Below are 20,868 nucleotides of genomic sequence, written 5' to 3'. Positions count from 1 at the left end.
ATCAAGTTTCTAAGAAGGCCTAGATGTGGATAAACTAGATCCATATGAAGACATATATCATTAGGTTGTAAAACATGCAAACTTTTTTTTCTTTTTAATGCAAAGCTTTCATGAGTCAGTCAGTTTATTCCATAGCTGTGTATTACGGGACCTTTTGTACTTTCTATGAAGCATCAAGTATTTGTCACTGACATACTGCTGTGCTAACCCGAATGCCACTTTCTCAGGGAGGAGAAGGTGGTGAGGAAACCTAGTCCTCAGTGTTGCGGAGCTGATGAAAGAGTGAGCTCCCATGGAAGACAGCCTCRAGGAACTGTAACTTGTCACATCCCTTTGCCTTCAGGCTTGTGTGGGTGGGAAGCTACCATGGAAAAGTCCAGTGTGCCCAGAATAACTCAGCAAGGAGCCAGCATATGAAGTTTAAATAATTCACCCAAGGTCACACAGCAAACCATCAGAAAAACTGTGGGCTCTAAGAGATTCCTATCTCATAGTTTGTTCGTTAGCCAACACTGCCTATTTCCTGCTGTGTAAATATATCTAATAAAAAGGAAGCATTCTGCTGAGCTGGGTGCTGCGTGGAGATCTTTCCCCATAAATACTCTCAGATATGTCACTTATCTCCCTTGGCCCACTTCAGACAGCATGTTAAATACTCCTACTCTCGGCCAACCGTATATTTTCTGTGCCTCTCTTCCCCGCCCAGATCTTTCTCTCGCATATGGAAGAAGACCAGCCGGAGCCAAGCCATCTCCGTCACGACTGCGGCTCGTTACTAGAAGATACAATCTCTCCCTGCATCCTCCCTCTCATGAAGAGCACAACATGTGGGTTTGTGGTACAGCGACAGTAAGTCATGCTGACATGCGGGAAACACAAACCAGGAAGTTTTATATTCCATGCTGATGGGATAAGGCTGGCTGGGCACAGCCAGCGCACTCACCGCGGGTGGAGGGGATGATGTGAGGCACAGGATTTTCCGCCTCCGCACAGCCAAGTTGCCGTGCAAAGGGCTAATCTGGATGCACCGGTGCCAAAGCGCAGAAGTGCCAGGAACGAGTATATAGTGAATACATAAAAATAGCAATGTGTGCGGCTGAGCCAGGGGGCAGCAGCTCTGCCGCACCAGGCCGGACCCTAGCTCCCTGGCGCCTCCTGTCCCAAGGGTTCACCCACACCTGGCATTTCCTGCCCCACCAGAGGCAGGAGTGGGGGACCTGGCCCCATGGCACCATGCAGGGTCCCCAGCCCCATGGGAAGGCGAGTGTCCCTGCTTGTGTCCGAGCCTCAGGCCTCACAGGAGAGGGGCTGGTGGCTGCAGCAAGGTCACAGCCAGGGAAAGCTGGGACATGCCTATCCAAAACATGAGATTTCCTGGCTGCCAGTTCCCACAGAGCAGAAACTACTTTTATTCACATTGGTGCCACCAGATGAGGTTGGGTCTGGCCTGCCACCAGGCTGGGAGACATCTGYTCTGGACCCCAGGGAATCCCAGGGCTGAGACCTTGCCTGTGGCAGAACTGGCTTCCATGCTTTTAGGGTTAATCTAACCTTCCACTTGGGTGAGGTGGGCAGGAAACCTGTCTCAGTGGAGGTTTCTCCCTCAGCTGCTGCTTACAGGTCCCCAGGTCCTGCCCCAGCTGCAGTGGCACCGCAGGCCCTGCAGTGAGAGGGCAGACAGCAGGACGGAGCAGGACCAGGGCTGGGCCCACGAGGCTGGAGCGGCTGCCTGAGGAGCACAACCCTGGATGCCTCCACCAGAGTTACACAGGGGACGTGGCGACGCCAATCCTGCTCAATAAGTCTGTCTTCATCTGCAGACTCGCTCTGCCCTTCGGCGTCTCCATGGCTCTGTGCCCGGGCGCTCCGGGGATCTGCTCAGAGCAGCCTTCGTTTCCTTGCTGCTCTGCACCTGGGGCTGCTCTTCAGCCCAGGCTGCGGATGCGCGGGCAGCGGAGGGCAGATCATTTTGGAAATACAGTTGATGCAGTGCCATCTACCGACACATGCTGCGCAGGGCCGCGGGCCGCTGCTCTGGGGAGGTGGAGCGGAGCAAGGCAGGACCTGAGCACCTGCCTTCTCCTCCCGAGCTGGGAGGAAAGGGGCTTTCCAGGGATTATGTTGGTTTGGACCATGCCATTGTCACAGGCAGCCAGGAGCAGCTGTCCCATGGTAGAGTGGGGAGGAGAAGGTGTCTGCTGTGCCCCTGTGGCATTGAGCAGCCTGCATCCACCTCCATTCCACATTAGCCATTCTCATGGCTTGCTGCCTTGCTTGCTTGAACGGCAACGAAAAATGTTGCTGGTATAACCAAATAAAATGCCCTGATTTCCCTAGAAAACATCCTTCTCGAGCCCCTCACCATCCAGCCCATTGGGCCATGTCTGTGGCATCCTCCAATAGACACAACGTGCGACCATTGCTGGGCATCACTGCTGCCAGGTGACCTGCTGGCTGTGGGGCGGCACTGAAACCTGCCATAGGGCACAGGGGAGTGGGAAAGCCTCTGCTCACCCCCAGACCAGCAAAGGAAGGAGGGCCCTGGGTCTGTGGATCCTGCAGCCGCAGCCTCCAAGACACCTGGGTTTAGTCTCCTCTTCAGCAAGCTCAGTCTGCATTTCACATCCAGTGGTGCTGTTGCTGTGGGGACACAGGCAGGAAGGAATTCTGCAGAGGCCAGGCTGACTCAGGGCAAAATCTGMTGGAAATGGTGTAAAACTCCAGTATGCAGGACATGGGGATACATCAGGGAACGCAGGGAATCAGAACAGCCTTCYCCCAGCTCCTGATGTTAGCACAGAGGTCACAGAATGCCCTCTACTAGCAGAAGCACAGAGATGGAGGAGTTATTTTCTACCCGTGGCAGTTTTTAGACACACTGTCTTCAGAGCAGTGGGCCTATATTGCAACTCTCAAGACCAGACTACTTCTAATGCAAAACAAAATTTGCATAAATATCTGCTGAGTCCAGGAGTTAAGCAGCCTAAAAAGCCAAATTATTGCAAAATATTGGGCAAATTACAAGCTTTGCTGCTGCTATGACGTAAATAAAAAAGGAGTGTTATTTAAAGTAGAAGGAAGGCTGTGTTAAGGAAGAAGAAAGGCTGATCATTTACTCAAAATATAAGAGGAGGGTAGTTAAGTGCATTTAAATAACTTATTTTCCTATCCTAGGGTTTTCATTCAATATTCAGGCAAAGCAGAAAAAAAAATTGCTGGCACATACTTAATCAACTAATAGTGAGTTTCATGGAGCGCCAAAAGAAATTAGAGTTGGGGTTTCTGAACTTGTTTTAGTTTGTTTGCTTGCTTGCTTGCTTGCTTGTTTTTAATGAAAGCATTACCTGTATTTAGTTTTATGAACTGTTATTTATGAGACACACAATTGTCCTAGTAAGGCCAAATCCCAAATCCAGATTGCTTGAACAGTGAGCTCACCTCTGCATAAAATGTCAACATGCTCTTCCACAAGATACAGCATCAAAACCTTTCGAGAGACTTTCATCCTCCCAGTGCCAGCTCATCACAATCTCAGTCTCAAACAAAAGGTTTAATGGGAAACATATGATCTTCACTTGATCCTAAATATAAGTAAATCATTACTGCTCAAACTATGAAAAAAAAAAAGACTGACCACTTTCCCTCAAAACCCAGGAAATGTCAGTCTGAAAGATTTGGCACATATGAGTTTGTAACAACTTACAGAGATTTAAGAGCTGCTTCTAAAACCGGCTGATAATGACAGACTTTGAGGCATACAGGCCCTTAAACCAACTTGGTTACAAAGTACATTAGTACCGGAAAATTCAGGAAACTTCAAATGACTGAGGAATTTTTTTCATCAAAAACCACTGTAGGCTAAAGCTTTTGCTAAAATGCCAGTGGTAAATAAATGGTTTGTGCATGACTTTTATTGAGATACAAGTTCCAGGCTTGTATAAGACAGCAACAGTGGTTTATACTTCAAGGAAATGACATTGTATACTGATGATTATTTTTATAGGCCTTGTTGTTGTTATTGAAACTTGAAAGCGCTTATCTTTATGAAGCTTCCTCTATCTCTATCAACTAGTTGTAAACTGTATTTGATTTTCCAGATCCTTTTCAGTCAATATTATTTAATAATAACTCTAGTGTATACAGAGCAGAGCAGCCAAAGGGCGGTTTTTAATTTGCAGGCTGGAGGAAGCTGTATTATAGCCATGCAGGGAGGAACTTCCTGGCCATTTTTTATAAACTAATAAAATTCTGAGAGGAGGCTAATCTTCCCCTTACTGCACGATTGCTCTTCACGTGAAATAAGAACCCAAAGAGGGAAAACTGTTTGCAGAAAGCAGTTCTGCTCCGCTCTCAGGATCCTGCCTGGGGATGAAGGAGCGAGATACCAAAATACATTAAACAGATTAAGTCCTTGCATAATTGTCAAGGAAGTGATATGAAGTTCTGGGAAACCCATGGTTCCTGTTTAATACGTCAACTGATTAACAGTGTTTTGCAGGCCGGGTAAGGTTGTACAAGTAAGCTGACATTAATATGGCTGGAYAGTGATCGTAATGATTGGATGGGATAAGTCCTGATTCCTTCTGGGCTTATCATCTTTCCTTCTCAGCCCTGAGCAGACACGGACTTCATCTATCCATTTGGGTATATGTTTATTACAGAATAATGGTTCCTTCATCAAATTACCTTTATATGAGTTTGAAGGCCTTTATATTTGTTCAAAACCAATTGTGCTCTCTCATAACACTTATTTTTTTTTCTCTCATAACATTTTGAATTTGAGAACAAAAGCCTCTCCTTACAGAATACTGCAGAAATCATCAACAGTCAGAAGTCTCAAATGATGAAACTTTTGTGTTCTGTTCCCTGTCTGTGAAAAGCAGCTTGTCCATGGCATGGGTCTGGCAGGATCCTGGGTCTTGGTTTGGTGTTGCGCAGGAACAGCCCCCAGGCACTTGTGGCACTTCTGCTCCATGACCACAGAGCAGGTGACCCACATCATACATCACCACCTGGCTGCACCATGAACCATAGTTGTGGGGCATTAGTGAGAGAGGTCGAGCTGATTTCTACTCCTACTAACGCTTCTACTCCTACTAATCTTCTACTATGCTAGTAGGAATGCTAGTTCCTTCTTTCTTTTCCTTGGGCATGTGCTCTAAATGACAGCAACACCACAGCACAAGAGCTACTTCTGCTAAAACATCGTCATCATGGCACTGCTTGTGATGCTTACCTAACTCAGGCACTGCACTCGGAAAGCAGGAGAAATAATTGGATTATTTCTCAGTGCCAGGAGAAGAAGAGCTAGAGACAGCACAGAAAAGTTGCCTTCTTACCAATGAAAATTAAATCAATACTTAATGAATGACTTGGATATATATTTTTTTTTGATTACAAATTCTCCAGAAGCAGTCAACCTGGGGGAAGGAGCAGGGTATTCCTTTATACCTGGAGATTATTTGCCAAATCTTGGAGGGAAAGATGATTCTGAATAATGGTCTGAATTATGGTCTGTAGAGTTTGGGGGCTTTTTTATGTTCTTAATAATAAATTTACCAWGTTCAAGCTTTCTTTCTGCTTTGGATAGACTAGAGCTGGTCAACATTTGAGAAATTTCAGAGAATAATTTCAGGTGTAAATGAATTGTGGCATTTGGAATGAAGCTGAATTTTTATAACTATTCTGCAATGTCACCTTGAAATCCTGCGGAAGTCTCCTACACCTGTTGGGCACTTTCTATCAGTGAATTCATTTTCTAAAATACTACTTAATAGTCATGACAAGAACAGACATGACAAGCGCTAAGAGCAACCAGAAAACAAAATTGTTTTAAATGTCTATCCAACTTTTAAAAACAAATAAATAAAGCCAGCTCAGTTCTGGCAGCAGCAAATAACCTTTTATCAGCTCTGTATCTCTTTGTATCTCTGCTTGTTTTCAAAGGTTACTTCCCTCAGTTTATTTTTACCAGGCTTTTATGCTTTTGTCCTCTGCCTTCCACTACAAGTGACCTCACTGGAAAGTCCAAGAAAACCTCAACATAAAATTTGCTAACTCTCCCAAAGCAAGAAAAAAGCACCACTACTTCCCATTTGGTTAGGAGATGCAGTTCCATGGGTGTCCTTTTCAGCGCTGACACAATTACAAAACAGCTCTCAGACTGGGGTAAGTCCCAGTAAATATCTTCCAGGTCTCAGACATTAAATAATATATTGATTGTTTTTTATATTTTCCCTCTTAGAGTGTAATCATCCTTAAGTTTAATCTGCATTGCTTTGTTTTTGCTTTACACCGACTAATATATACACACCAAYATACCAATTTGCTGTTATACCAACATTGTACGCTCTTAGAAAAACACATATGTTTTTGCAATAAAAATGTTAGTATAACAAATTTAGCCAGTAAAAAAACCTCTCTTCCTCAGGTTGTTTTATACATGTGTTGACTAGGTGTATCTTTGTGCACTTCTAGCAATTTTCATCAGAAATAATGAATCAGCCAGTTGTCAGTCAGGGGAAAAAAAAAGCTTGGAAAAAAAAACATGAAATCTTTGGGTAATACTAGGAGATGACTCAGAAAAAAAAAAATAAAAGGTGCTGACAAGAGCTGTGCCAAGTACAGTGAATGCAGAGGGCTGCGACAGGGCTCTGAAGCTGGTGAAAAGTAAGATGAGGTGGAAACTTTCCTAGAGGTGAGACAGGATTGAGGAGAGGAAAAAGACACATATATAAAGAGCATCTTTTAAGGAAATAAGAAATAATAAAGGAAAAGGGTAGACATAATCCTAGAGAACTAGCAAGCGAGCAAAAACATGGCAGTTCAGCACAAATAGGCATGTAGAAAGCCTAGACCTTCAAAATATGATCACCAAAGTCACGGCCACTTAATTGAAGCCTGTATAACCACTGGGGCTCCCCATATCACACCGGAAACTTGCTGCAGCTTGTCTGATCTCAGCATGCAAGAGCAAACACTTGCTTCCTTCTGCAACACTTAGAAAGGGAACTGGAGCATGAGTCATGACATGGTTAAGTTTTGTGCCTCCCTTTTAAAGGGGAAAAGTCACCTGGATGAAAGTGAGACTAAGAAATAAAGGGAGAAGTAGAAATGCTGAATATCAGCAGGGACAGGGGGGGTGAATCAGTAGCACAGCTGTGCCCAGAGACCATTGAGGTGCCAGCAGTCAGCGTGAGCATGTGCCTACAAATGACAGAACATGGAGAGAAGAAAAACGAGGCTAGAAAGGAGGAAATATGGAATTAAAAGAAAATACAAAAAAAAAAAAAAAGAGCTAAATTATAAAATCAAAAGGAAAGCAAGGGATAAGCTACATTTTTTCACAGTGTTTTTCCACAGAGACTACAGTAACAGGATCCAGAGATTCAGCAGAATTGCAGCTCGAGGTACTCCAACCTCTTGTTCCTCGCTGCTCACTCCCAAAATTATTCATTGCTGTTGTGGGAACATTTTTAAGTTAGATCAATTTGCTGGCAGGGGTGAGAGGGAGACTTACTCTGTGTAGGGGTGGGAATGATATTTGGGGAAGAGAGAAGAGCTCCTTTTCCCAGCACTGCAGCACAGGGTTGCTTTCGGGATACACCATCCCGTGGCAGCAGCGCCAGGAGAGCTGGCAGCCTCTGGCTGCTGCACAGCTGCTCTGAGGGACAGAACTCAGGAAAGAGCAAGGCCAGTATTTAACTTTGCATGTGCACGTTTGCTTTGCAGTTTGCCTCCTGGGAATCTGGATCCTCCTGCTGCTAYTGTACAGATAGTTCAGTTTAGCTCTTAAAAAATAATTATGGAAATTCATCTGCAACAGATTAAATTTGCACCACTGGTGGAATAATTTTCAGGTGCTTGCCATTTTCTTCCGAGCACCTTTAAAGCTTTGTCATATATCTTGCAGCAGTAAAATTGCTTTTTGRGGGGTAGCTAGTGTTCCTCTTTTCCCCTACCCCTTTCCAGATGATCCGGGCTCCAGCCCAGTCCTGCAATTCCCGAAAATGTRACTGCCGAAGGAGCAGCACTAGATGGCGACAGACGTTTTCAAACCGATGGGGATGGACGAACTAGAGTCTCTTTAGGATTTGCATAAAATGTAAGAGCTGTGCTGCAGGTTTTAACTCCCCAAATCAGCTCCACCTGCAAAGGAATGAGGCTGACTTTGTTAGACCTGTGTCTAGAGTCCAGCTGATCCACAGACAATGTAAGTCTAATATACATATATAAAAAATATATTTATATGTATGTATATATATATAAGGCCTCTTTTCTGAGGCCCCAACCTCCTTACCCTTGTAGAAAGGCATTAAATTACACTATGTCAGCCTTGCATTTACTTCCAGGCAGGTATGCAGCATGCATGGGGTGGTGATCTCTAGGCAGGTTTCTCCAGCTTGAGGGCCTCGGCCAACAAAGCAAGGCAAATAATCACGTCCTTCTACACATGCTGGAGCTCCTGGTCCTCAGCAGCGTAACGTGAGCTTGGTCGATGGGCCAGAATCACTGCTGTGTCCACGTCACTTGGGAATCAACGGGTTTGTCTGACCTTAGAGCTGCCTTCCTGCAAGTGGGTCCTTCGCCTCAACACCTGCACTGGACACATCTCTGCCCCTCCAAAACCATCCTTCTCTCACGCTTTGCCTTCATTTGTCTCGATGCAAAAGTTGAGGTGAAAATGAAGCAGATGAGGAAAGGCAAAGAAAAAGAATCAATAATACAGAGTAAAAATCATCTGCAAGGAAGGCATTTGCTTGATGTTCTGGGTGTTAATTTGCTCCCTGGGGAATCTGTGGGAGGCATCTCTCCTTATTACATACTGCAAACATGATTAACTTGTTTTTCTGTGTAAATCACCCCTCAACTATGATTCACTGTTGTCAGTCAACCTGCACAGGAGTTTCAGTTCCAGTTGAAGTAAAATAAATAAATAAATAAATAAATAAATAAATAAATAAATAAATAAAGTTGTGCAAATTGATGGTGTTTTCTGGCCCATCACTCAAAATTGTAACAGCACAAAGGTTTAATTAACTGATCCGCTTCGGAGTATTACTGAATTTTCCAAGGCCTAGAATGCCCTTTTGCCACATGTTCCTGTTCACTCTCTGCTCTGCTGCTGCTAGTTTTGCTGTGAAAGGGAGAGAAGCGAAAGGGAGTCATCCCAAAAGGCATGGCAACCCCCACTGCATTAGGACATGGGAGAGCAGGCCGTGTGCCCTGCTCCTCCAGCCCCCGTAGCATATCATCTTCATCATCTTGCAGGACATATTTTGATGACCTTTACATGTGCCTCCCACATTTCCCCCATGAGTCAGGAAATGTCACACCTCACTAAGGGTGTGTTGTCTCCTCTGCAGCATCCAGGATGAACATAGGCATGGGCAGAGTCTGCTGTTCTCTGTCTAGTGCAGAGTCCTCCAGTGCCAGGGGTGAAATCAAGGCACGAGCACTTTCTCATGGTTTTCCAACTCTTGTACCACCCTCCACCTTCCATGTCTTATGTCCTACAGAACAACATGATACAGTGAGAGTCTGGGTGACACTGGGCTCCGCGAAAGGCTGCCCTCTAGATGACTGTCTAGTTTGTAGCTACCAACTCTTAGAGTGCATAGTCTATGTGCACAGCCTTTGAAGTATTTRTCTGCACAACAGCTCTGTAAGACCGGAAAGTGGAGATGGGAACCAAGGCATCAGGAGAAAAAGTGACTTTCCGCCTGTCCTTGTAAGCCTGTGGCAGAGTTGTATCCAGGACTTTCAAACCACAGAATAACCCCAGCCCATCTGCTCTTTCATTTTCAGGCACAGGCTCCTTCAGTCACAGTTAGGTGATTTTCAGGTAAGAGAATCACTCAGAGAAGCTGACAGCGGAGAAGGTGGAGCTCTCTTGCTTGATTCCCCTCTGCAAGCAATCTGCTTGGCTATCGCAAAGCTTAGCAGCCAGAAGGACACTGTCATGCTGCACCATGGGGAAATGCATCAACCAAGCAACATCTGCTGTGCCAATGCAGAAGACTTGACATGATGAATTTGCATTATTATGACCAGGTGATTATCAGCATGACCTTGAATAAGGCTGGTGCTCACAGATGATAGTGCTGGTAGTTGCCCTGGTTGTTCCCAAGTGGTAACACAACCAACATAGCTTCCATACGCCACTGTCACGGGTTATAAGCCAGATATCTTGTAGAAAACTGTAGGAAAGTTTGAGGGAATTCTACATCTGGTGCTGTTTTTCATCTCTTCTGGCCAAGTGTGTCATCATCCACCAAGCATCTGACTGATTGTTAAAATCCTAACTACCGCTACTTGGAAATCCAGGAATATCACAGAAGCCATTTAAAATACATCTCTGTATTTCTAAGGTCTTGTTATAGAAAAGGGGTGAAATTGCATTGTCCTTTTCCTTACACATCACTTTTAGCTGGGATTAGGAGCTGACAGGAAGGCAGAGGCCATGAAGGAAGCTGGATGAAACATGGCAAGGTGGCAGACAAGGTTSCTCCAAGACCTGTGTGTGTGCCCAGACTGCAAGAGGGGGCTGGAGGGCCACCAGAAGGAGGAGCTGAGGAGATGGCCCAAAAAGCCCTTGAAAAATGCTTCAGAGCTGCAGGGGCAGATTGCTGCCTTGAAAGGCAGCCTTCTCTTTGGGACAACTTGCCTCATATCTTTACCCCTCCCATGATCAGGAGTGCTGGTTGATATTTTCTACCATTACAGAGAAATCCTGAGAAAATCAGTATTACATCATCCATTTCTCCTGCCAGCCGAAACTGCTCTCCATACCCACAACGGGCCCAAAGACACCAGTCTGAGCTAGCAAGCAAATTCCTGCTGAGACGAAGAAAGTGTGATCAAACGTGTCCCTCTCTCCACCCTGATTCTGGGATTCCACTGGATATTCCATCCTGAAGGACACTTCAAAATGGCTGATTTTTGTTGTGTCCTGATCAACCTACAGACTTAGAGAAAAAAAAAAGCAAGAAACTCATCATCTCTAATGATGTTTTTTGGCCACTCCTACACGATGTTAGCAAATTAATATTTATGCCACCATCTGAACAGACATCTACCAGCCAGACTGGGAATAGATAAGCTGTTCGCAATACTGCTGGTAAACTGTTAGATTGGCAAACAATCTAACTCTTTGGCAACAGTAGCTACAAATAGCAAGCTAGAGGTCAAGCAGTTCAGAGAAGAGCTGCAGTCCACTCTATTAAGGCTCTATCCGAAACTCAAATCAATTTTGGAATTTTTCACTTTTTCTTTTTACCCTTTGGCAATTCAGAGGAGTAGATATAATTCTTTTTCTCCTATTACCACATTCATTTTCATGAGTGTTTGTGCTTCTGGTTTCCAGTTGCAACCGAAAGCAGAAGTGAAAAGTTGCAAGAAAAGTGGCCTTTCTCAGGATATTTTAGGCTCAATAAAAATCAGGAGGTTTTAGAAAAAAACAAGAGCATGATGAGGTAAGTTGGTGTGTGCTTAGCTAACGGAAAACCAAGCGTGACACTTGCCTGTCTTGTGAACTAGCCACATACTTTCTCCTCCCTCTGAACTATCCACTGCGTAAAAACATCCACAGTTCAGTTCCACTTTTGCCTAACAGAAAAAAAGCTTATGATAAACAATGCTTTGCTATTCAGCAGGGATTCCTGTATGGAGATCTAAAATAGCTGGTATCTCTTACTTCACCAAAGTAGGAGCAAAAGCTTTTCTGATATATTTTTCTTTATGGTAATACCAATTATGATAATACCAGATGACCAGAAAACAAACCRGCCACTATCAAAAATGCCTCTTCTTTAAGTATCTTCCTTAGCTTGCTGTAGTTGTATCGCCATATTCCAGGAAGATTTGGTCACAGTTAATTGGTGTTATCATTTTCTAGGCAGAGAAATGTTCTTGAGGTCCATAACCTACCATTAGGACAATTCCCTGTTCAGGTCTAAGTTTCAGCAGTTGAAAAAAAATATATATCTCTTGTGCCTGGTCTTGCTAGAAAAGAAAATAAGATATAGGAGACAATAAAAGAACTCCAGAAAATAAACGTTCATTGAGGAGAAAGGAAGTAGTCATACTAATGAGGACAGTTACCTCTCCCAGGCTAAAGGTGCAGAAGCTATTGAAAAAGCTTCTTTCTCTGTAGAGAAAGAAGGAAGTACTGAAAGTCACCGTTCCTAACGGGATGAGTAAGTAGCGCTGAAGGCATAAACACAGAGCCTGCAAAGGTTAGGTAAAAGGACTGAGCAGCCAAGGTCATGTCTTGGAAGTCTCACAGTGTAAGAGGAAAGTGAGAGTCATCATGGAACAAGCTGAATTAATCAAACGGCATCAAAACAAACAGCAAAACATGGGTTAAATGAAGTGGAGAAAGAACTTACCACAGAACTCTTCCTCTTTTTTTTTTTTTTTTTTTTTGCACAACCTGCTGCACAGTGCAGCAATGCCTGAGATATTGCAAAAACTAGCAGGATTGTGCTGACATTTTCCCTGCCAGCATTTTTACTAAACCTTCTTATTTCCTCTTAAGTTCTAGTTTTCCTCCAGTTTCCATAGAAGTCTGGACATAAAGTAATAAAAAAAAAAATTAAACAAATAAAGAGTCTTTAGATATAATCCAGACTTGGCATCAGCTGATAAGATGCTGGATTTCAGTTCCTAAGTCCCTTTTAGGTTCTGACTTCAGATACCTTCCTCCTTCCAGCTCTCAGGAAATCCCTGACTCAGAATGGTTCAAAAGTAAATGAGCCCAGACTTACCAAAGTACAGAAAAACACCTGAAAATGTAACAGAAAAAAAAAAAAAAAAAAAAAAAAAGACTTTTTCTCTGCAATCAGGTACTGCTTAAAAGTGCTTTTTAAACTTTCCCCAAGGCCAGCTCACTTCTTTACTGATGCATAAGATGTATAAGAAGGATGTATAAGAGACATATGATGTATACAATGCATAAGGAATATCCRCCTGAGACAAAGCTGCCGAGAGGGGTGTAAATGCAAGCAGGACGTACCCTCTGGGTCTCCTTGCCCTGCCCTTGGTGCCCGCAGAGATGCGGCTGGTAGATGAGTCACAGCACRGGGGCTGGCAGGGGATTGCCAGGGAGCTGTACCCAGCTGTGACTCAGGGGACATCAGGGGACATCAGGTGAGGAGCCGCGGCCACAGGCTGGTCCCTGTGCCGGTTAGTGGCCACCGCAGGAGCCCTGTCTGCAGCCACAGCCTGCAGGAGCGATGAAACCCRCTGGGCTTGGGGGCCAGCAGCACAAACCAGGGGCTCTGCAGGGTGTAGAAAGGGCTGCTGGGTGGTGGGGCTGAGGGGCTGGGGCTCAGGAAATCGCGATTGCGCTTCATGGAATGAATGAAGAATTGCAACTTGTTCACTAAACGCTGCAACAGTGGAGCTAAGAGTGCTCAGTGCAACCAGCAAATCAGCTTAAAGCAAAGAAAAGAGCACAGTGTTTTGCTCAGCAGGGAGTGATCCCCTGCAATCTGTTTTGCTGCAAGGAGGCTGTGGACATGGAGAGCTGCAGGGCTCAAGAAGAGATTCAATAGATACATATGGAAGAATAGGCTGGGCTAAAGCCTTTGAAAATCCCYGGTCCAGTGACTGTGGATGTGGCAGAGGTAGGGGGGATGCATCCCAGACAGCAGCAGACTTTSATGTTCTCTCTTAATAGCACTTTTGTAGCCACTGTTGGAGACAGCAGAGTGAGTTAGGTAGCCGGTTGGTCTGACACAGATGGTCATTTCTGTGTCCTCGTGATGCAGAGAGCTACAGCGCGGGGATGCTCCAACACTTCCAGGCAGCACAGAGGGGCTGTGCTCTCCTTCGTGGCTGTGCCCCTCTGCTCCCACCCAGGGCTCCTCTGAGGGCATTAAAGAGAAGTTCCTGTAACCGACACCTGTGAGTTGCAGTTTGTGTCATGTAGCCATGGCATTCAGGTCTTGTATTTCTGAAGTGTTTTATGTAGCATTTTTCTTTGCCTCCTGATCCCAGGAGCATGGCAGGGAAGAAATGCTGGGAGAGTTGTGCTTGTACTATACAAAAAAATTAGACAAGGTGGTAATCATCCTTTCCAATGTTAAGGTTTCTGAACCACTGAACCACCACTTTAACCACCACTCCGCTCTCTGTTGCACCCTTTTGCTCCATTCCTCTGTCCCACACTAGCTCTTTCCCCTCCGAGAGCAGCAGAGCTGTCCTGCTGTTGTGTCTGGTCACCAGAGCATTTCCCTGCCCGGCACACAGGGACTGCCGAAAGCTGCCCGCGGAAAGCTGCCCACGGAAAGCATCAAGGGCCGGGGGAACCACAGGTGAAGAAAGGCACAAGCCACAGCGGTGGCCTAGGGCTCTTCCAGGCATCCAGGGCCGCGAGAGCCAGGAACGGGGCAGTGGTGCCCGTGGCCACCACGGCTTCCCGCCCTGGGCTGCAGCAGGGCTGCTGGCACTGCCTTGCATGGGACAGCGTGTCCTGGCAGGGAGCGTTCAGGACACGCTGCTCCCTGGACACGAGCCTCTCCTCCCCACACCCTGTGAAAGCGAGGCACAGTTCAGGCACACATAAATAAACATTATATTGTGTTTGGCTCTTGACAGCAACGAAATGCTGAGGCCTCCAAGGCACAGGGCTGAGAAACCAATTACAAGTGGGGACACACACGTCAAGGTATCCTGTTCCTGGTACAAAGCCCGTGCAGTGCATGGAGTGCAAAGAGCCTTGGTTTGAGCAATAGTAAGACCTGTGTGTGTGTTATGGATTAGTGCAAGAGGCAGACCATCAGATTGCACTATGTCACATGTGTCCATCCAGCTTCTGTCTGCCCCACTGCCCTTCCAGCAGATACATCACCCTATGGCTTTGACTCACAAGCTGGCAGTGGAAAGGTTTGGGATTTACCACCTCGTGTCCTGAGAAGAGATGAGATGGAGACACTGACACTGCTGGGAAAGTGGAAATAATCTTTAATCCTTCTGCCCTGTATTACTGTGATACATTGATGTTCTAGCCAGAGACTTGCTGGAAGTGGTGACTACAGCATGGCACAGGACATGTTCCCACAGAAACTGTCCTTCCACAAAACACTTGTCACCAGAGCCAGCTTCAGGCACTGCCAGTCAGTACTGGGTCAGGTTACTGCCAGTCTCTAGATCATCACTCTTCTTCAGCACATTTCGGTGACAATGCAGTTATAAGAAGTCTCATCCTATACTATAGGCTTGTATCACTTTAGGCTTCCTGCATGGTTCCTCTCCAAACAACATTTACCCTTACAGGGACTGGCAAAAGAGGGGAGCTGCTGATGGCAGTGCTTAGGCTGAACTTTCTGCTCAAGACAGACACTGGATTTGATAGTATCTCTCCAAGCGACCTAAAGATGAAGAGGCAGAAGACAACTGAAACTGCAGAGCAGCTGTGGGGGACAARGAGGCAGTGCCAGGGAGCCAGAGGACACCATGCACATCCCTGTGCAGCAGCATGTCAAAAAGGGCCTGAACAATGGAAATAAGGTTTCTTTCCGTAGCCCCCCACAAGTATAAGGGGCTATTGCGGAGAGATGTTAGGGCCAGGGAGTAAAAGATACTGTACTACAGTGAGATGGAGGTAATAAAACCATTCCTGAGACCTTGCAAGGATAAGTGATCATTTGGTAAGTGAAGTTAAGTAAGCAATCAGAGGAAGACTTCATTTGGGAAACCAGCCTGACATGAGGAACACGCAGAAGCTGAAGGAGAAATGGTCCATGATGGCCTTTGGATGAAGCTACCTGTCAGTGTCTTCCCCAGGAGCACTAGGCTGTCTTGCACATGAAACCAGTGTCAGTGGGGAGTGGTGTGCAGGGCAGCTCAGCATTTCCCCAGCTGCCCACAGCCCTTGGAGCACTTGACGGGCCACTGGCAGTCTCCCCTCAGGAGCAGCAGGAGAGTAGCATGAAAAAAATCGGGAATCATGGAAAGTTTCTAGTCAACTGCAAAGTTAGTTAGTATGCAACCTTAAGTATGCAACTTAAGGTACCTGACCTTATAAATTAGATTAGAAAATGTTCATGCAACCTTACACTATTGCTCATATTTTAGAAACTCTTGTTTGAAACTGCTTGGTCACTAAGAGTGTGTGACTCCAGGTTAATAACCACGATGTTGCAGAACAGTTCTTGTGGGAGAAGGACCCAGGAGAGAGCATTACAAACGATGAGTCATTGTGAGCAGTCCGATGTTTAATAGATGGACATGTTTCCTTCTCATTTAACCTTTGCCTCATTTCATAATCATTCAGGGCAGAGGTGATATCGTCTGAGACAGTATTTGCAAATAAAATGCTAATAATAAGATTTCTGAGAAGATGATCTCTCTTCAAGGTCTCTGGCATTATGTGCTCCTGTGGGCAGCTCGACTCTGTTGTGATGACTTTTCACATAGTGGCACTCTCTGCTTCACCAAAACCACTTCTAAATATAAACAAGATTTTCTCTCTTTAAACAAACACTATAATAAATGAAGTACTATAGGCATCCACATTGCAAAATTTAGAAGAACAGTATCAACTGAAATATGGCTCAGCATGTAAAAAAGGGAAAGTCTAAGAGGATAAAAAATCCAGCTAACAACAGACAGAATGGACAGAAGTTTGCAATAAGCATAACATTTCCTTGCCTAAACCCAAAGTTTCCTCTTTCCTCTGGTTAGATGAGAGATGAATTTTCCTCATCTCCAGTATGCCTTCCTGTGGTTTGCATTTTTTCTCCTGTGGGTCATGGCAAGCTGGCTTTGCAAATGTGGCTTTTTAAATAAATGAAAGAAGTGCTTTTCCCTATTGCCTGTGTGGTCAGGAGGTGTGCATAAAACACAGCTCTTGTCCACGTCCTGCTTTGGGACAGACTTGCTGGCCCCCTGGCCAGGCACGCGGCCCTTCTGCTGCCCTCGGGTGTCAGACTGGCTGGGCCGTCGGCGCTGGAAGTCACCCCACACTTAGCAGGGACGGAGGAATGTCTGGAGCCCCATTTACAGATCTAATGCGACGCAGAAGGAAATACCACACCTCTCCTTAAGCTGTGCACGCTCAGGGACACACCTTGAGGCCTCCTCCTGCCACGTTGTTTCTTGCTTCTGGTTGTTCACGTGTGCTAAAGGGAAGGCTAAGAAAAGATGCTAGTCAATAAGCCGTGCTTCAAAGCTTAAATATATGACCTACCTCTGGCAGCAGATATGTCAAATGAATACCACTAAGCAGAAAGGGGGTCAGAATTTCCTAAAAATGTTTATCATCATTTAGGTCATGAAAATGAATATGCACTGAGATGCTGCTCTTTTRGCGAGAAATTAGTTGTGAAGATGCTTCAGAGAGACCTATTTTCCTTCTCATTTATATGGAGAAGATACGTCTTCAGAGAGCCTCCTTCAGTATCCCCTTGCATTGGTGCCGGCGGGAAGGCTGGCCATCCTTGGGGATGTGCTGACACCGGGGAATGCCTGGGATTGCAAAGGGAGAACAAATATGCATGAGAAAGGGGAGGGCAGCTCGGATGCTGATGGGCTTGGCCATTTCCAAGTTCACTTRGAAATATTGCATGTTCTCCGATAGCAGCAGAGCAAATGGGCTTCAGCTGTCAGGCATGGATGTGGAGAACAGGTTACATAATTAGGATATAATAACTACTGTTACTATGTAAAAAACATAAGGCATAGTAGCTCAGTGAGTGGAAGGGATCTTTATGCCGCTCATGAATAAAGGTTCTTCAAGTTGTGCCCACAATGACCACGTTACAGAGAAACATTCTTGTGCAGAGCCAGTTCTGCAATGAGCTTGCTGTACCCAGCAGTTCCTGCCCTCCCGCGCTTCACGTGGCAGAGAGAATAAATGGCAAAGGGAAAAGGTCTGTGCTGAGATTCAGACACCAGTTTTAAATACTTCCTCTTTGCACAAACCATGTTTTTTTTCTTCTTTTTTTTTTTTCTTTTTGGGGGAGGGGGAGAAGACACGTTGATCTGGGCTTACTGTAAGCGAGAGCTGAAGAGGAAGGATATCGGCCTTTGGTATCAGCGCTGCAGGCCTCCTCCCTGCCCAGTCACACTCTAGTCTGGAAAAGCCCCAGGTTGCTGTATGGCTCTGGGGCATTCAATTCAAAAGGAAGTTTAATAGACAGCTTGCTGCCACTCTCTCTTCTCTCAGGCGCTGCACACACATCTCCACGTTTCTCCCCGTCTCCTCTCTCGTTTCTCAGGAGGCGTTATATGGGTTATATGCCTGGCATTACAACCTACATGTGGGGAACCAACCACTGTGCATAAACAGACTTGTGGCAAGGTCCCTATTCAAGACCATATCGATGGGTGACCATGATCCTGCTATTGCGTGATGGAGATCAAATGCATACAGCTGCTCTCTCTTCCATGCCCACATTGGAGCATCTGCACCGTTGCTCCAYGGAGCCGCCCATCTCTCTCCAAACAAAGCCACCTGCTTCCACATACCGGTCCAGCTAATAACACGCCTGTGCCACCCCTCTGGTCATCACACAGAGGCTTCTGACTCAGACAAGGGCTGTGAGATAGCAGGTCAGCAGCCGTGGGCCAAGCACGGGGCTGGAGCTGTGGTGGCTCCTCGGCTCATTTCCTCCCTGGTGAGTCACCGTGCCCCAGTATCAGTCAGCAGGGCACTATTTCTCTTGGACAGCCCACAGCAGTATCAGCACCCATTGTATAATGGGCAGTGAGCTGCTCCCAAGGTCTCCTGGGGTTTCTCAGGTGATGCTGAGGCCCGAGTCTGGCCAGCATGCGGAATTTCTGAAGGGCTAGTTTTGCCATTGCCCAAAGGATTAGTTTTGGTTGGTGGCAGTTTCAAAAAGAGACCATGCTGGGCCAGGAAAAGCCATAGATGCGACAGCTCCGAGTATCACCACGGTGTTTATCTGCAGAGAACAGGCACAGTCCCACCTCCTGGAGCACAGGAAGCCAACGAGCTGTAGGAAGCAGAGTCCTCGCTCCTAGGCCTGGGCCTGCCTCAGAAGCAATAGAGCAGGGCCAGGGGAAGTTGTGCCCAGCCCTCTCAGTTTCGGTCATGGGCCGAACCCTGTAGCTCCCTCTTGCTTCCCCTGAGCTAGGTCTTCCCAATTGGTAAGTGTGAGTTTCTTTTACAGCAAGGACGTGCAACTGTTCCTTAACCCGGAGGGTATCAGCTTCTGCCACGGAGCCGGAAGAGTGCCCTACTCCTTTTCTCAAGATCAAAACGAAAGGGGCTAATACTCAGCACAGGGCCTCCCCATCAACGCCAGCACTGCACATGACAAATACCTGTCTGACTGCTCTGCACTTCTGCTGCTGTATTTTTTTTTCTCAAACCCTTATCCTGGCTAAGAGACAAGGTCATCTAACTTTCAAACAGGAAAACCCTTATTTTGAGTTGCTCCCCCTGGTCCTTCAGTATTTGCTTACTGCCATTTTATAGGATTGAAAAGAAGGTCCTGATTGTAGAAGTACTTAAGACACAAGATTCCTATAGAAAGCACAGAAAAGMAAAGCATGGGGCTGAAGGGAACAAAGAAGCATTGGCTTCAAGAAACATGGAGCAAGAGGGCTTTGACTTGTTTCCCTCTCCAACATGTCTCAAAAACAAGACTTAAAACCAAACTTCTTTGATTAACAGAGAGGAAGACCTCAGCAAATCTCAAAACACCCTGTCCAGACCCACTCTGATGGCAGCTTAGAGTAGGACCCACTGTGGAGGACAGCATTAGTRCTCTGGCTCTCAGCAGGATCCGAAAACAAGATCTGCTCAGCCCAGGAGCAGGCAACGTGCTGCTGTCTCATCCGTTTTTGATACGCAACCAGAAGTAAGAGCAGTGGGTTTCTTCTCCCACTTCAGCTTTCTCTACAACTAGTAAAAATAAAACTATTTTACAAAAGAAATTAACAGAAAGAGAGAACGATCATTGCAAAATCCCAGAGCCAGCCCTCACGCTGGGGCTTGTGGTAGCAGAGCTTTCCTCTCGCCCTGTTTCCTTCCCTTGCTGGCATTCCCCCAGTCTCCACTGCTCTACGTGCACAGCAGCTCCTGCAGCCCAACTTAAGGGACAACCCTCCTCTTTACAGGCTATTTTTAACCCAGTTCCTGACCTTGTTCCCCACACAGCCAGATTCCCTATGCACCACAGGAGCCAACCAGGACACGCTCCAGAAAAAGCCCTGCTTAACTGCTGCCCGAGGCTCACCTACCTAACAGTCCCCAGCTATTAGAAAGTTTGTAACACCAGTGTTAATGCCTGGTGTTCACTGTGCCCGAATAGCTATTTGTTCATTGTGTACCAAACCACTGAAGTGGCATTTRTCATGCAGCCTCTTACTGCTCAGATTGTGGAATTGCTTATAAAGAGCCAGGGCTTGGCTCACTCAAACCTCATCACCCGTATCCAGCAGTGTGCAAGCTCTAATTACTTTKTGTTATCTGGTCACATATCATTTCCATAGTGTTAAGACAGGACAGGCTGTATAGTATGAAAGAATATTAAATAGTGAGGCTGTCCCCATTTGCAGATTTTTGTGTTGAATCACAGAAGAGAAGGCAAGATAAGGGGGGAACTGCAAAAAAAAATGAGAAAAATCTTAACATTTTTCAGGTAGCAGGAAGAGCCCTCTAGCAGCCTATAGTTCCTACATTGACCTCACTGCCATAGTATTTAGGCAGCTAATAAGCATTTGAATAATATCTAGCCACTGCCTGATGGTTATAAACCTGTTAATTTTATAGAAGGGAACTGGGAAACACAAATTTTTAACCCCACCAATATCCAAAGTCATTGAGAAAAGTTACTTCCTACTGATCCCATGAGTCTCATTAAAGACAAAAAATCAGAAGAAAAAAAAAAAAAA

Source organism: Nothoprocta perdicaria, unplaced genomic scaffold (assembly GCF_003342845.1).
Source record: "Nothoprocta perdicaria isolate Ctin4 unplaced genomic scaffold, notPer1 scaffold_57, whole genome shotgun sequence".
NCBI lineage: Eukaryota > Metazoa > Chordata > Aves > Tinamiformes > Tinamidae > Nothoprocta > Nothoprocta perdicaria.
This window is presented reverse-complemented; position numbering follows the sequence as displayed.